Consider the following 15,853-nt stretch of genomic DNA (forward strand, 5'->3'; position numbering starts at 1 on the left):
GAGCAGTTTTTTCACCTTTCCTTAGAAAAGATTTACTCTTTATAACTGCCCAAAATTCTTATTCAGGTCTCACTGTGACATTGCCCTAGTTCATAGTTAAAGTCACTGTAAGGTCACTAGAGTAGGGATTAGTAATATTCTTTCTGTGTTTGCTGAATGTGTGTGTGTGTGCGTGCGCATGCACGCATGTGCAAGGGCTTGTTCACATGTATAGAATGCCTCTTAAATATGTCCAAAATGGACATTTTATTTGAGTTTTAATTTTAACTGAACCACTGGCAGTCAAATTTGAACCTCTGGATGTGTCCCCTAGGAAAATGAAACTGGGTTGACACTAAGGGCTCAATTTTTTTTTAAAGATCTTTTAGCTGATTCTAGTGTAACTGTCAGTTTTGTGGAAAATGATGGGCACTAGGTATGATCTCATTTTGTGTTCAGTGAGTGGTACTTAGCCAGGAAGCTGCCTCTGTTAACAGGAAAACAAAGATGGCAACTATGGTCTCTGTATTCTGAGATGAAACTTTCATTCCACTGAACTCTTACCCATCACCTGAATGAAAGTATAAATTACTATCTACATGTACAGTTATATTATAATTGGGCAGAAAGACTAATGCTTTATTCTCTCTCTACTCAAAAGACTTTCTAATATTTTGTTTTCTCTTTACTTAGAATCATATTAACCTCTGACCTCAGTTGAATTTATCATATCTTGAGTTTCATTTCGTGTACATCATAAACCTTCCAAGACCAACTCATCAAGGGGGTGAGTTATGTCTCTTAATCTTCTAGGAGAAGCAAGTAGGACAAGATTGGAGGAAAAAGGAGGTAGGAAATAGAGGAAGGCTTTTTATTTCTAATTTTGTTTGAATTATTAGCATCTTCCCTGCTTTTGTGAAATGAGGTTTTCCAAAGATGGTATTGGAGTAAAAACATAAACATTTTCTCAGTAGTTGAAAACTAGAATGCACTGGTTGTTAGTGCTCTGATAGGAGGGAGAATGATGTGGTTATAAGTTGTGTAACTGCTGAAAGCTTCAGTCTCTGGCAATTTTAGTTGGGTAAGAATTCTCTTACTTTCTCATCATGGTATAAAGGCCACATTTTGATTAGACAATAAGTTTGAAGATGTTGTTCAAGAAATGCATGGGTGGGAATTTAACAGATTGTGAGGTGTGGAAGATGAACAGCAAAGCATCTTAAAATGCAGTAGCTATCACATCACCCTTAGTGGGACCTAATTACCAAATCCTCCTTTCACTGATTTGAATCTATTTACAGTTATACAATACATTTAATTTTATTTGTGCACCAAATTGTACAAAGATCAGCCTATGCCACTTCAAAGATTGGAGAAGAGTGGAAAGTGCTGAAGCGTGTGTGTTCCTGGGGCATTATGAGTTTGGGAAAACATAAGTCAGTGGCTGAGTCAGGAAAGTGATGAAGGCAAAACCATTAGCAAAGTACTTCCCCTCGAGCCGTGGTTTGGTTAGAAAGAATTCCCCCAAGATTTGCCATTGCTGCTATTTTGTCTCTATAAAATATAGGTTGGGGAGTTTGAGCTACATAGCAATAAATCATCAATTTCTTTAAGAGAGTTTTTTTTGGGGTGGAGGGGTGGTGGCCTCGCAGACTCCTTTCTCTCTTTACCTCTTTTATACTGCTTCCCCGAGACACTGAGGGCTTTAGGAGGGGGAAAAACCCTCAGAATTGAACCTCATGATGAACCTCTCTTGAAGTTATGGTAATTCATTGATTAGTAACAGGCATGATAACATGGCTTTCTTAAAATAGCTTCCATATAATATCAGGTAAAGGTAAGCCTTAAGAACTATTTAAAAATAACCACAAAAGCAGAAAGATGTGTGCCTATATATGTGTATATATACACATGTGTATACATATATGTGTGTATGTGCACACATACCCCTAATGCTTTTGTATGTACCTGAAATTCTTGTGAATTTACTGGTAACAGCAGAATCAGGCCTGCTGAAGAAAGTGTGTTTGAACTCTAGTACTAAGTACTTTTTTTTCAGAGGCCACCATCCCCTTTCTCTGGTATTAGCATTTTCCCCAAATAATCATAGTCTGTTTCAGTTGAAATAACTGAAAGTTAAACCAGGTTCTTCATAATTCTGTATATATATGAGAGAGAAAGAGAGAGAGGAGAGATTGTGTGTGTGTGTGTGTGTGTGTGTGTGTGTGTGTGTGTTTACTTAAACTTACTTATTGTTAAGGATTGTTGAATTTTAAGTTTCTCTTAGAATCACCCTCCTTCCAACTGTGAACAAGTTACTGTCTTGTAATTTATTTCTTTCCTGAATGTGTGTTTGTCAATCATCTATTTCGTTGTGAATAGTGATTCTCAGTGTTCTAGTAGCTTCTGTGCACTAGGAGTGGCTGCACTTGGACATGGAGAAATATTGAAATTATTTAGAAGATTATGGGAAAGAGAAATCCTTGGTGGGGAAAACTTTTCTTGTCTATCCTTCAAGGTTCTATAGAGAGTCTTGAGTTAAAGGAATGTATATGGGCAAGATTCTCTGAGCTATACTGATAGGCCCTTATGTATGTGTTACCTGATGAATTTAGCAGGGTTAGCTCAAAATGTAGCTGAGACCCCTTGTTCCATATAGTGTATATCTAGCTAGCATTTTTTTCTTGAGTATGCCTTCTTCCAGGATTGAGATTTGCGGGCCTGTTCTGTATATCCAATGAACACTCTTTCTTAATCCTCCTCTGTTAAATAGGCAATTGTCTACAAGATTCCAAAATATTTGTTTGAACTAAGTCACCGTGGAATCTACCCTGGTGTTAGAGCACTTGTACTTACATAGGAAGGGAGCTTGTGCATTTCAGAGTTACCTAGATTTTTATCCTTCTTAAAGAAATTAGGTTAGATAAAACCAATGAATCAAAATTTATCCTTCTTTCGAGATTTCCCTTCAAAAGAAAAGTAGTCTCAAGAATAATAACTTTCTTTAATCACAAATTTTCAGCTTTTAAAATTTAAAAACCCACATTTTAGTCTCATATGTTTGGTTTTCCAAAATACTTTTGTAAACTTATTTTTCCTTACTTTATCTCTCAAGTCATCATTTTTTTCCTTCCTTTTGCTTTCTTATTTTCTCCCCTTAACTTTCTTGTTCATCGGACAACTTTTCTTTTGGCCTTTTATGTAATTTCAATGAATAGTCTGAATTCACTCACTTAAGATGGACATCCCAAGCAGTCTCCTACACATACTTAGGAACATCTGCTTGGGTGCTACTCCAGAGAGGTGGAATTACCCTTAGGGATAGATGAGACTGCATCTTGGGAAATGTTCTTAAAGCAACATAGTCAACTTTATTCTCAAGATAGAAGGTCAGTTTTTAAGTTGTTATTAATAATTAGCTAACTAAAAAAAGCACACCTATATCCTCTAATCACCAAACTAGAATAATCCTGGTGGTAGCATTCAGGAACGATTGCAGAACCCCCTTTACATCTCTGAGGACCCTGGCCCCCTGCCATCCCAAAGGCACCCTTTTGGACTATAGTGGTTGAAGTCTTGAAAGGAGCTCAGAACCCAGCCATGCTGAGTATGACCTATTGATGCAAGTAATTTGAAGTGGTAACACGGTTGGGTACTTTGGCAAAGCAAGCTTGAGAAAACTACCTGCCTTGTAGCCCTCACCCAGGAAAGCCAGTGGTTACCAAGCTGGTTTTTCATTCCCTTCATCACATTGAGGAATTTAAGCATATACCAGGCTACTGCCCTCAGAGCTATAGTTTCAGGTATTCCAAAGCATACATGCAAAAGGATTTGGTTTTTTGGTTTTGTTTTTCTTTTTTGCAAAAATTAGGATACCCTCTGAATTTGTGTGACTCTGTCAGGGGAGTCATTCTATCAAAATCCAGGTGGCAATAAGCCTTTCCAGGGCTATAAATTGATCCACTCTATGGCAGCAATAGGCAGCAAGTTGAGTTGCTTGTAGGACAAAGTTGATCATCTTGAAAGGAGGCAAAGAAAGCCTGGAGCCAGTTTGGTGCTGGTGTTGATTTGATGGCAATTCTTCAACAAAAACCCCACTAATAGAGCCACGGACTGATGAGGCCTTTGCAGAAGTCAAGTCACCTGAATCCACTGACTCAAGTGAGAGTCAAAGAAGAGGCTCCTTTTGGAAAGAATGTCTGGTTCCATCCCAGTTTCCAAAACCATTCTCTGAGATAGCTATACCTAGAAGGGTTTCCATGCAGCCCCTAAATCAGCCTGCACGGAGGTCACAGGGGCAGCTCAGCCACATAGCCCTGATTCACAGAGCCGCTTTTCATATCTCTGAAGGGAATGGATAGATAGCATTTCCCCCATTTTAATGACAAATCTGGGAGCTGTGGCATGGTGGCATGAGAGGCAGTGGTTCAGTATCACAGGGATCTAATTCAATGACATTTCAGCTCTTGGGGCCTACATTGACTTGATGTAAGGGCTTGTATAAAACATCATTTTTTTTTAATCCACCTCTTTCCATCAAAGAAACAAAGTCCATTTAGTAGAATTGTCCTACAAGAGGCTGGTGCTCAAGCTGCTAAAGTTGTCACACTGAGATTAAGGAACATGGTCATGGTGGAAGCTTTCTCAGCTTTTGAGCCTTCTTCTGCCCCATAGCCTCTGAATCTATTTCAGGGAGCCAAAGTTGATTGTTAAATTAAAAGGAGGGATGTTTATTGCTGGCAGCATGCTTGTGTACATGACAATTTACAATGGATTCATGGAGAATTAATTAGGTAGCATCTTGGGATTTGCATAGATGTCAGTAGCTGAAAGTCCGTTAGTGATTTTATTTGGAAGTCTATTAAAGGGGAATGTGGTCCAGATTCTATGTAATCATTCATCATGAGGGATCAGATAGCATTACAGAAAAACCTGTTCCACTACAAACTCTTTTGGGTTGACAAACAGAATCTCACCTTATTCTACTTTTAAATCTATGCACTTTAAATGAAATTACTAAAAATTTTATTCAGATAGCTTTGGAGGTTTCTTAAAGAATACTTAGGCTCTAGGAAACCTCTGATCTTCCTCTGTGTAGAGCAAAGATTATAAAATCCTAGACCCATAGCAGAAGCAGAATGACATCCTAGATAAGTTTTCTTTTGAAGACAGCTCTATTTGAAGCCCTCCAAGAATGAGGAGCCCACTACCTCCTAAAATAGCCCATTCCACTTCTAGAAAATTCTGATTGTTAGGAAATTCTTCCTTACTTCAAGCCAAAATATGTCTTTCTACAACTTTCACCTACTTATCCTCGTTCTGCACCCTGGGGCCAAGCAGAGTAAGTTTTCCCTTTTCCACACAGTTGGCCCTTCAAGTACTTGAAGTAAAACATTCCCAATTCCTTCATTTGACATGGCTGTGAGTCCCTTTATTAACCTGATAATCCACTTCTGGATGTCCACCAACTTCCCAGTCTTCTTCTAAAATTCAGTGCCCAGAATTGAACATGTTACTCCATATAGTCTGATAGGGCAGAGTACAGTGGGACTAGGACACTCTTATTTGGGCACACTCTCCTTTTATTGATGCAGTCTGGTGTTTGTGGCCGCCAAGTCATACTTGCTAAAGTACTTCAGTGGGTCAGGCTTTCCTTGGTGTTGGTACTCATTCCACCAATGCAGATTGCTACCCATACCTGCCTCCCCATAAATCTTCCACAAAGGCTATATGTACTTAATAATCTGGAAGCCCACTTTCTGGCTCTTAATATTTTGTGGGTCCCAGCTCAGCACCTTATCTGTCCATATTTTATGTCTTGCTCTTGCTACATGGGCAGGAACTCAGAGACCATCAAGCCCAACCCCTACATTGCATAGAAGAGGCACAGAGAATCTAAGTGACTAGCCCAGGATCACGATGCTACTCAGTGTCTGAAGGATTTGAACTCAGTTCTTTCTGGCTTCCAAGTCTCACACTTTATCAACTATTTTTCACTGCCTCATAACCAATCCACCTCCTTAATCCTTTCTTGCACATCCTTAAAAATGTATTTACACCACTTTTTGCCTACTCATAGTTGGTAATGTGCTATTGCCTGCTGAAGCCTCACACTGTTGACCTGTATGGAGCTTTCAGTATCCAAAACTCTGAGATCCTTTTTACATGAAGTGTTGTCTCAGTCTGCTTAAGCAGTTGAGTTTTTAAACCCAAGATTCTCCTTACAGATAATAAATATATAGTTAATCTATTCCCTCTTATATTGACAGTTCAAGATCACTTGGTCCATGCTTGACATCTGCATTGGCTAGCTCTTACTGTGAATGAATGATGTGCTCCAAAGTCAGCTCTGACAAAAGTAGTGTGTGGAGGATTTTGAATTGCAATATCATGGCTTTCTTGTTCCATCGCTTAATGTTGGAAAACCTAATAGATACTGGTACAGTAGCGTCAGCTGATGACTCTTTTAGATCAGGGAAGGAGCTAAAAACAAGAGAATGGGACTGATTTCAGAAGCCAACAATAATATACCTCAGGCTGATTTGGCACTGGGATCATGGTAGCAATATATTGATTCATTTATTTTGAGATGTGTTCCAGCCGTAGAATATCCCCTTATATGTCACGTAGCTTTTGCTATATATGCCAGGTGAGCCAGTTACTACAGGGGGGGTGAAAAATGTGGTATGTCAGCACATACTAATTTTAGATTTCAACTACATTTGTAGTTTTCAAGCAGGTGATAGTAAAGGCTATAGTCTGTTATGCTTGTGTGGCTCCTCTCTGAGCTGTAGGTTCGTTAACCGAAGCATGTTTTATGATAACTCCCTTTGGAATATGAGTTCTGTTTTACCAAGCTCTGATTTACAACCTTTTTCTTTCCCCAAATGTTTATGCTAAGAGATAAGCAGGTTCCTCTGAATTTCATATTTTTCATGTGGGAAATCCACAGCAGTTTTATGTGAATTTTAATCCTTAAACATTAGCATGTGATGCCAGCCCATTTTAGAATATATATATATATATATATCACTGAAATTTAGGATTCTTAAATACATCTATCAGATTTAAAACAACTAATTCCAAGGCATCAGATGGTAAAAATCAGACAATCACTCTCTTTAATAGGAAAGGTACTTTCAAGAAAATAGGAGCAAAATTGGAACTCTAGTCTATCAAGTTAATTACCCCAATTTTCTCATTAAAGAAAGATTTTGAGACAGTCATTTCCTGTGCCTTATATACTAAATTCTCCAGTAATTACAGTCCGAGGAGAGAATTGCTTCCTGTTGAGTCCTAGGTGAATGCATACAAAGGAAAGGAAAAGGGGATTCTTGAAATCCAGATTCACCAACATTTTAGTGATGAGGAAGGAGGTTCTGAAGTTCATGATTTGAGAAGCTAGGGTAGAGATACTTAAATTAGTTGAAGTTTCACATCTAATTGGATTTTTAAAGAAAGGGAAGTGCTATACCTTCATCTACTGTAATGTGAGCCACTTACCTCAAAGCCTGCCCTGTGTGACAGAGAAAACCCATAAAGATCACCTGGAGGAATAATTCTTATTGGGAGAACTGTGCTTTTGCCTATCTTCTTCCCCCTAAATGGAGCCATTATGTGATTTCACCCATTTTAAATAGCAGTAGATTTTTTAGTTTGGTACTGTGAATGAGAGACTAGAATAAAAGGAAAGGGGACCTCAAAAACACCCCCATTTTTTTATTCTTCCTCACTTTGCTCTTTTAAGGAGCAAAAGTCGGAAAGTTCTAAGCCAATTCAAAATAGATTCAGTAAGGTTAGGGTTTCTGCTTTAATCTTCAACCTCAAGAAAATTTTTCTATTTTAAGTTCATTAACTAGGTTTCTAATAGACATAACAATTATAAGGCAGAACATAGTGGCCAAAAGAGCCACTGTAAAAACAGAGTTAAAAGGAGGGAGAATTATTTTAAATAAGTGGCCCCTTGAAGCCAGTGGTGCCAAGTTGAGAAATGTGACTGACATCTCTCTATAGAATAGACAAGGCAGTCACAGAGCAAACATATCTAGAGTTTATATGGCATTTTTAATTTTATTTTTACAAAAATAATTTTAAATCATGTAACTTGTATTAAAACAATGAGCCTGTTTTCTTTCTTTCTTTTTTGGAAAACTGGCCAAACTTAAAATAACACTAGTATAATTCATTTGTTTATGCACATTCATTTGAATACAGATTGGTATATTAAAAATAGCTCATGCAAAGGAATTCATGGTAAGTTTGATTATTTTCTTAATATCTATCTTTGTTCCATAAGTATGTTTATAAATATATTTACTCATCTGCTGTGATCTTGATAACAATAATTTCATTTAGTTATATCAAAGATTCTAAAATTATAATTCTGGACAAAGAGAGCTTTTTATTGCTTTGGTTGTATTTTGGCCAAGAAAATATTTCTTTGCACTTTCTATTTATAAAGAAGCTATATAGCACAGTGTAGCCACTTAATACAGCTTGTTCTCTTGAGATGAGATATAGGTGTTTAAAATAAGATGCATGTAGAAACTAGGGGAGTAGGAAAGGGACTTCAATAGAACCTGGCCCTGAATCTACCTGGGAGGGGATTGGGAGTAATACAAAAGTTAGGTTATGAAAAACTCTAGAGATTTATCTAATAGGGCTGTGAGGTAGCCAGCCACCTAGTAGGACGTGTGGGTGTGGGTGTTTTTGTGTGTCTGTGTAAGAGAAGTGTTCAGTTGAGTCAGAGAAGTAACTGCAGAGTCTTCTACCTCCCATTCAGAAATAAGCATGTACCCAGTTGCCCGGTTGCCACCAGGTGGAAGCTGGATGTGTTAGGCCCAGCCTGCCTCATCCTCTATTCTGCTTTAGCCCTTCTACCTCCAAGCACTAACCGAAGGGAATGTGCAGCATCCAGGAGCAAAGAAGAACCAGGCCCACTTTGGACAGGCTGAAATGTCTGATATTTTCTTTACCAGGCTTATGTGTTACAGTTTTTATTAGTTTTCCAAATCAGATCCATTTCAAAGCACTTGAGAACCTGGTTTAATGTTTTATCTATAGGCTTTCATTTGGCCAGAGTGGCCAGTAGAATCACTTTTTCAAAGAGTAATAGAATATGATAATCCCAAAAGTCTATTCAGATCCAAAATTCTTGTTTTAACTACTGTTTGTAAAGTGTTAGGAGGGTAACACCCCCTTGAGTTGTTGGTGTGTCTGCCTCTATCTGTAGGGAGGGATAGGGAGTACATGTGGATGCTTTCACAAAATGATTTTAAGGCCTTCTTTTTCAGCTCAGCCGTTTGGTTTTTATTCATTTCTAAGACTGTTCACTAACTTCTGACTAGACAGGGCCAAAACTCAGAGGCCAGTCATTTGCATTTAGGACATGTGTTTCTCAGAAACTACTTCATGCCTTCCCATCCTCTTACTGCTGGTAAGAGGTTAGCTCTTGGGGAAAATATTTGTGAACATCAAAAAACTCAATTCAGCAGTGAAATATCAATCACAGTAAAGACTACTACCTAAGCTAGTTAGTGGGCAAGCTGGGACCGGTACCCAGATTTCCTGCCAGTGGTCAGTGTTTCTACTATTACCACCATTTGCTGTTCATCCCCAGATGGACAGCAGTAGTGTCGTACAAAGATAATTTCTTGCTTGGCATGGAGGTTCACCTCAGTATCTCCTAGGGCACAGTTACACACAAACCAGCTAACACCCTGGTGTCTTTACTAGAGCTTCTTGACACATCAAAACAACCTGGCGGGCAGCTAGGTGGCTCAGTGGATAAAGCACTGGCCTTGGATTCAGGAAGATCTGAGTTCAAATCTAGCCTCAGACACTTGACACTTACTAGCTGTGTGACCCTGGGCAAGTCACTTAACCCTCATTGCCCTGCAAAAACAAAAACAAAAAACTTGGCAAAGTGGGATCTTCAGGGTTTATTGATGATTCATGGGCCTGAAGATCCAGGTTTCCTGGGAGCAAACTTCTTTAAAATTTTGCTTCAGTTGGTTGACATTATTGGGGAAAAATATTCCTGCTGTTGGCAGGAAAAGGGACTAAATGGCAGCACAGAACTCTCAGATTCTTCTCATCTGGAGGAACTTTTACCTCAGAGTTAATGTGACTTCCAGAATTTAAGGGTTAAATTTGAAACTAACACACACTTTTAAAAAAATTAATGGTCTAGATTAGTTAAGATAAATCTAGACATGGTAATAAAATAAACATTTTCCCTAAATATGATTATTTAGGGTCCAGTCTCTGGTCCTTTTTGTTTATATAGTACAAAATAGTCTTATTGGCCATTCTTAACTAAAACAACCTTCCAACAGAATATGAAATCTTTAACGTAGATTTATCCAAGATTTGTTTTCAATCTAAAATTTTTTAAAAATCTCAAATCCGATCTCAGACACTTGACACTTACTAGCTGTGTGACCCTGGGCAAGTCACTTAACCCTCATTGCCCTGCCCCCCCCCAAAATCTTCAAAATACCAAAAGTATCAAAATCTGTGTTTGTTTTTAACAATCTGGATGAACAGACAAACAAAAAGAAAACCTCATGTAATCTTTGAATATAGCTGTTGGGGATACTGAGTAGATTTCCATCTTTGAATAATTTCTAACCTTAAACTTAATCACAACAAAGCCATCACTCTGCCTTCAAAGTGCTTATTAGAGTTGATGGAATCAACAAGTATCTATTTTTAATGCTTTCTACCTTTTTATGATAAAGCTTTGACCAGCTTTCTGTTATTAAGGGACCACAGACTGTGACTAAACAATGACTGGATAAAAGCAGGGAAGGGCATGAAGCAGTTTCAAAGATGGGCATCTGTTCTATGTCATAGTTGGCACTCCAGACAGGTAACCTTTCTGATGGCTTTAGATAGCGGTGATGACATGATTGGGCATGTAAAGGTCAAGATAATATTAAACACAAGCTTCTGCCTGCATACATTATGAATCTTTTAGAAAGGCATGGGTGAGTGAAATCGTGGGAATTCATTTATCATCACTGCTGGTTATCTTTTTCTTTCTTTGGAGTAGTTTTCGATCTCTAAGCCATGGTAATACCCTAGACTCAGGAATGAACTCCTGCTTAGGAAAGTCCTTTCATTTGCCTTTTTCACTGATCAGAGAAGAATTCTCTTTTGTTCTGGTGCTGCCCACATTTAGGAGGCTGGGTTTTGTCTAAGTCGATAATTTTTTTTTTTCTGCATATGAAGCCAAAGTGAGCAATGCCCAAGTAATTCTAGTAAAGCATGTTAAACCCATGGAGCTGGTGGGAGAATATAGTCACACTACCTCTCTTCTAGATCTCTCTTCCATGTGTCTTGTATTAACACTGGTTTTTAACAGTTAGTACTATGGAGCCAACCTAGACAGTTTTTCCATGGTTAGTGATAAGGATTCTTCTCTTATTTTTTTTTCCCGTCCTTCTTCTTTTTTTTTTTTTTTTAAGTTGACCGAGCTAGGGCTTCCTTGATGCATGGCTATTGATTGTGAAGCTGATGTATAGTCATTGACTGGAGATGATGAAATGGGCAATCTCTGGATAAATGTATCAAAGTCATTCTGGAAAGAGATGACATCATTCTGCATCCACATTTATGTATCTATACCCATCCTTCTTTCTCATTTGTCTAGTCCTTCTCCCTAAAAAAATGTATAAGAGCCCCAGACTTGTCTCCTATAATAATTGTCAACTCCCAGGTTTCAGTCTTCTGAAGGAACATCTTGATCTGTGGTGTGGACTGTATCTCTACCTGCTCTTCTGATAAAAGCCAAGGGACCAAAAAGTTGTGTGTGCAGCTAGGCAGGTAGCCATTTGCTGGAGGCCACTCTTGGCTAACAGAAAAGGCATGAATAGATTTCTCAGTCGTTGCAAGTTTGTTTCTTTCTTCTTTGGTGTGTTTGTGCTGGGAGGGAAGAATGGTGGATAGGCAGCCAGAAAGAAAAGAGAGTGACTTATATAATAGAAATTAAATTGTATAAGCCAAGCTGAGCAGGGAGGGGAGACCCAGATAACTTTGACTATTTGTCTCTTAGCTTGACTCAAGTGAAATTGCAGTCAAAATGAGGCTTTCATTCTTCACTGGAGTTATTGAATGAAATGCATTGGTCAAGGCCTGGGTGTTTTTAAGTATTCAAGGAATCTAAAATAGCTCCTTTTAGCATCTCTGTTCTAGAATATAAAAGACCTAAGCCATTAGTTCCTAAATGAGCAGCTCAGACAGCCCTGAATTAGATCTTCAGTTACCTGGAAACCTTGTTTCTGTTTTGTCCATCATCATCCCTGGTTTCTAAATATTTTGTAGAACCAGAGTATCAGAAAGGTTGATACCTCTTTCCTGTCTCCCACCCTTACCCAAATGCACAGAGAAACCAAGAATGAGTTATGTAATCAACAAAAAAGGAAGAAAGTACCCATGAACCATTGATCTAAAATAATAGCCCCTACAACTCTTCCAACTTTGCCATTCCTAATTCCAATCCAAATGTTCAAGGGTACTAGTCTCTTGCCTCAGAGAACAAATTCAAATCACTGCATTCGCCACAAATAATAACTTGAATTTTAGTGGGTGAAGGGTAGAAAACAACGACAGCTGGTTTTGGTGGGTGGGGAGGAGTTTGACGTAGACGTTTGAGTCAACATCTGGTGAGGGTTTTGTGATAACATAGCAGTTCCTGTGTATTTGCTGAGTTGATAAATGTTGTAGTCTCATGATGCCATTTTTCAAAAAGGCCTCCTTCCTCTTGGGGTGATGGGCCTAAGCTTTCTGTCTCTGGGTCATGACTGTTTGGCATTTGTTACTGCCATTGGGACTTAACGTTCATCATCACGAGGCTAAGCGTTTAGGGCCATCAGATGGGCCAAAAGGAACCTTAGAAGCCATCTAACCCCTTCATTTTACAGGTGAAGAAACTGAAGGCTAGAGAGGTTAAGCCATTTCTGTAGCGTCCCATATATGAGCAGTGACAGAGCCAGGACTCTAGCCAATGTTTGGAGACTCCAGATCCAGCACTCTTGCCACTGTCCCATGTGCCTCCCTTTGGCAGGGTTTTCACACTGAAGCAGGATCTATGGATTACTGTGAAGCTTTCCTCCATTTTTATGCTACTCTCAGCCACACTGGATTCATGTGTTTTATTTTGGGAGACAGGAGCATATGGGGAAGAAAAAAAGAACAGTTTCCACCTTGCACTTGAAGCAAGAGATGAAGCAGATCCATCTTGGCAAAGTAACTGTAGACCTTGGACAGATTCCCCTGGCCTCCTGGGCTTGTGTGCTGTTTCTCCTTGACCCTCTAGAAGATCCTTCTTGAGACAGCAAACAAGACAACTTTAGAGATTGCATTTTGTGACACACTAGAGATGGGAGGGAGGTTATTTCTTATCCTAATCCAGTGACTTTTCATCTGGCTAAGGGTTTTTTCCAGGGTGCTACTAGCCAGAACTCTTCACCCCATTACTATCCATCTGAGCCTCTAGATATGACAGCAAGAATTGTGAATTGGGGAAGTTGGGTCTGGGATATTTCTAGCCTTCAGAGAATATCCGAAAAGTTTTTCTCCTCCTTTACTAATATACAAAATTAGGACTTTAAATTTGGGAATTTCAGCTGAAGCCAGTGAAGGGGAGGAGTTGATTAGAATAGCCCTTACACTTGTCTCCTCATAATTTTTAATGGGAAGTCTGCCTATGCTGGTGGGAAGGCTTTGAGGGGAGGATGAGAGGAAAACTAATGTAGCAAATATTCAGTTTCTTTCAGGTGATTACAGTCTGAAAGAAATCTGTTCAAACTGTTCTCTATGGTGCTTTTTTCTTACATGATGGGAGATGTCCCATCTCTCCCTCATCATCCCTGGGCACTGTGCCTTCCCACTGGCCTCTGTGAAAAGCAAGTCGTACTAAACTCAGATGCCAGGCTTCCAAGACACATTTCCCTTCTTCACCTCAGGCTTATTATCACTTCTGCACAAAGCTGGGGATGTAGCATTTTCCTTCCATTTCGAAAGCACTTTGGCTTTCCTAAGAAGTGGAATATCAAATTGAAAGTGGCCAGATTACATTCTGGTAATAACTAAAGGAATCGGGGTAAAAAAAGGAATCCCCTTTCTCCAATCTTATAATGATACTGCTCCCATCTCTCCCTGTGAGTTTGTCAGTTACCATAACATTCCTAAGCAGCATACAGGCTTAGCTAACATTGCAAGTGGGTTTTCCTCATAAATTAACCAAGAAGGATTCACACTGAAACAGACAATCAGTTTCTAAAAATATCCCCTAAAAGGGAAAACATGGTAGACTATATTTATCAACCAGAATGCTTACCAGTCTCTTTTTTCCCTTTTGAAAAATTAACATTTGCGGTTTTGTCCTTCTCCTGGAGCAATTACTCTATTTAAAAAGATGCATCAGGAAAACAAATGGCCCGGGACTGCTTTTCCTCTACTCCATTACTGCTGAGTAACTGGGGACTGGGCTTTTGCATCTTACGTCGAATAGTAGTTGCTTTAAAAGTATGTTTTACTGTAACCTTAAACATATCTACCTAGAGATATGAATACTGTAGGGTTATTTTTCCCCCACCTTTTAACCATTATCACTTAAATGTAAACCACCCCTCCCTTACTGAAAAAATGCACTTTAAATCTTAATATGTGTGGCTGTTGCTGGCTTTGGAGCCAGATCATTTTGGTAGGAGTCGAGGAGGGAGAGCTGTTGCCAGACTTTTTGCTGCTGCCATCACCTGGCAAATGAGTGCAGCTCTGCCTCCTGCCTCAGCAACCCCTCCCCAAGAAACGTAGATCAGATGGGATTGTGGAACGCACGAATTCAGAGATGTCCATTTTTAAATGAGCCCCACCCCCAAAGAAAGAAAAAATAACCCAAAAGGGAAGAGGTCTCAAAATGTTAGTCCCCCTGCCCCAATTCAAAAGTTTGGGGTAAATTCCTAACCTTAGGGATTATTTTCACGGTTAGAAAAGTTTCCAGCTGTATTAACCAGCCTACTTAATGTGGGGGATCACTGTTGAGATCCTTTTGATTTGAAGAGTCATTGCTCACGCTGAAGAACCAAGTGATCGAGGTGTGGTCCTTCTCTACTTCTAGAGATCAGGATTATTCCCTTAGATTATTTTGTAAGTTTCCTCAACACTCTCTTCCCTTAGACTCTCCTCTTCCCCGATCACAAGATGATAGTTCTTGGTGGGGCTGCATGTCTCCTGGAGCCCCGGGAGCAGAGTTGTGGGGGGAGGGCACAAGGGTGGGCAGAAGATGGGGTTTGGGGCAAGGGGAAACAAAGAAAAGGTGAAGATACAGAACTATATTAATGTATTTAAAGCAGTTTAGCAAAAGCTTTCTCGTTGAACAGCTTTAAGAACAATGTGAATGAAAACTTAGCAACTTGGTTAGGAATCTTTGAAAATTCTATAAATGTATACTTGAAATTCTGTTTGTATAAAGAAAATGCATTTTCCTCTTTATTTTAACACTGTGTAAAAGAACATTATGCATGTGAGTGGTTTGAGAATTAAATGGTTTAATACTCTTATCCTGACCCCTCTTTTTTTTTTTGTATGTAGAAACTGAATTTATTTTAAATAATTTTACATTTTGAGATGTGGTAGAAATACTGTAACTTCATGAATCCCTTGTTCCTTGGCCATGTCTGAGGTCTTTCACAGACAGGCAGCATCATCTTTCTGCTGCACTTTTTCAACTCCAAATGGTTTTTATGGTAATGTTTTACATAATTGCACATGTATAACCTGTACTGATTGCTTGCAACCTGGGGGAGGGAATGAGAGAGGGATAGAATTTGGAACTCAAAATGTTAGATAAATAAATAAACTCCAGATG

Source organism: Dromiciops gliroides, chromosome 4, assembly GCF_019393635.1.
Source record: "Dromiciops gliroides isolate mDroGli1 chromosome 4, mDroGli1.pri, whole genome shotgun sequence".
Classification (NCBI taxonomy): Eukaryota; Metazoa; Chordata; class Mammalia; order Microbiotheria; family Microbiotheriidae; genus Dromiciops; species Dromiciops gliroides.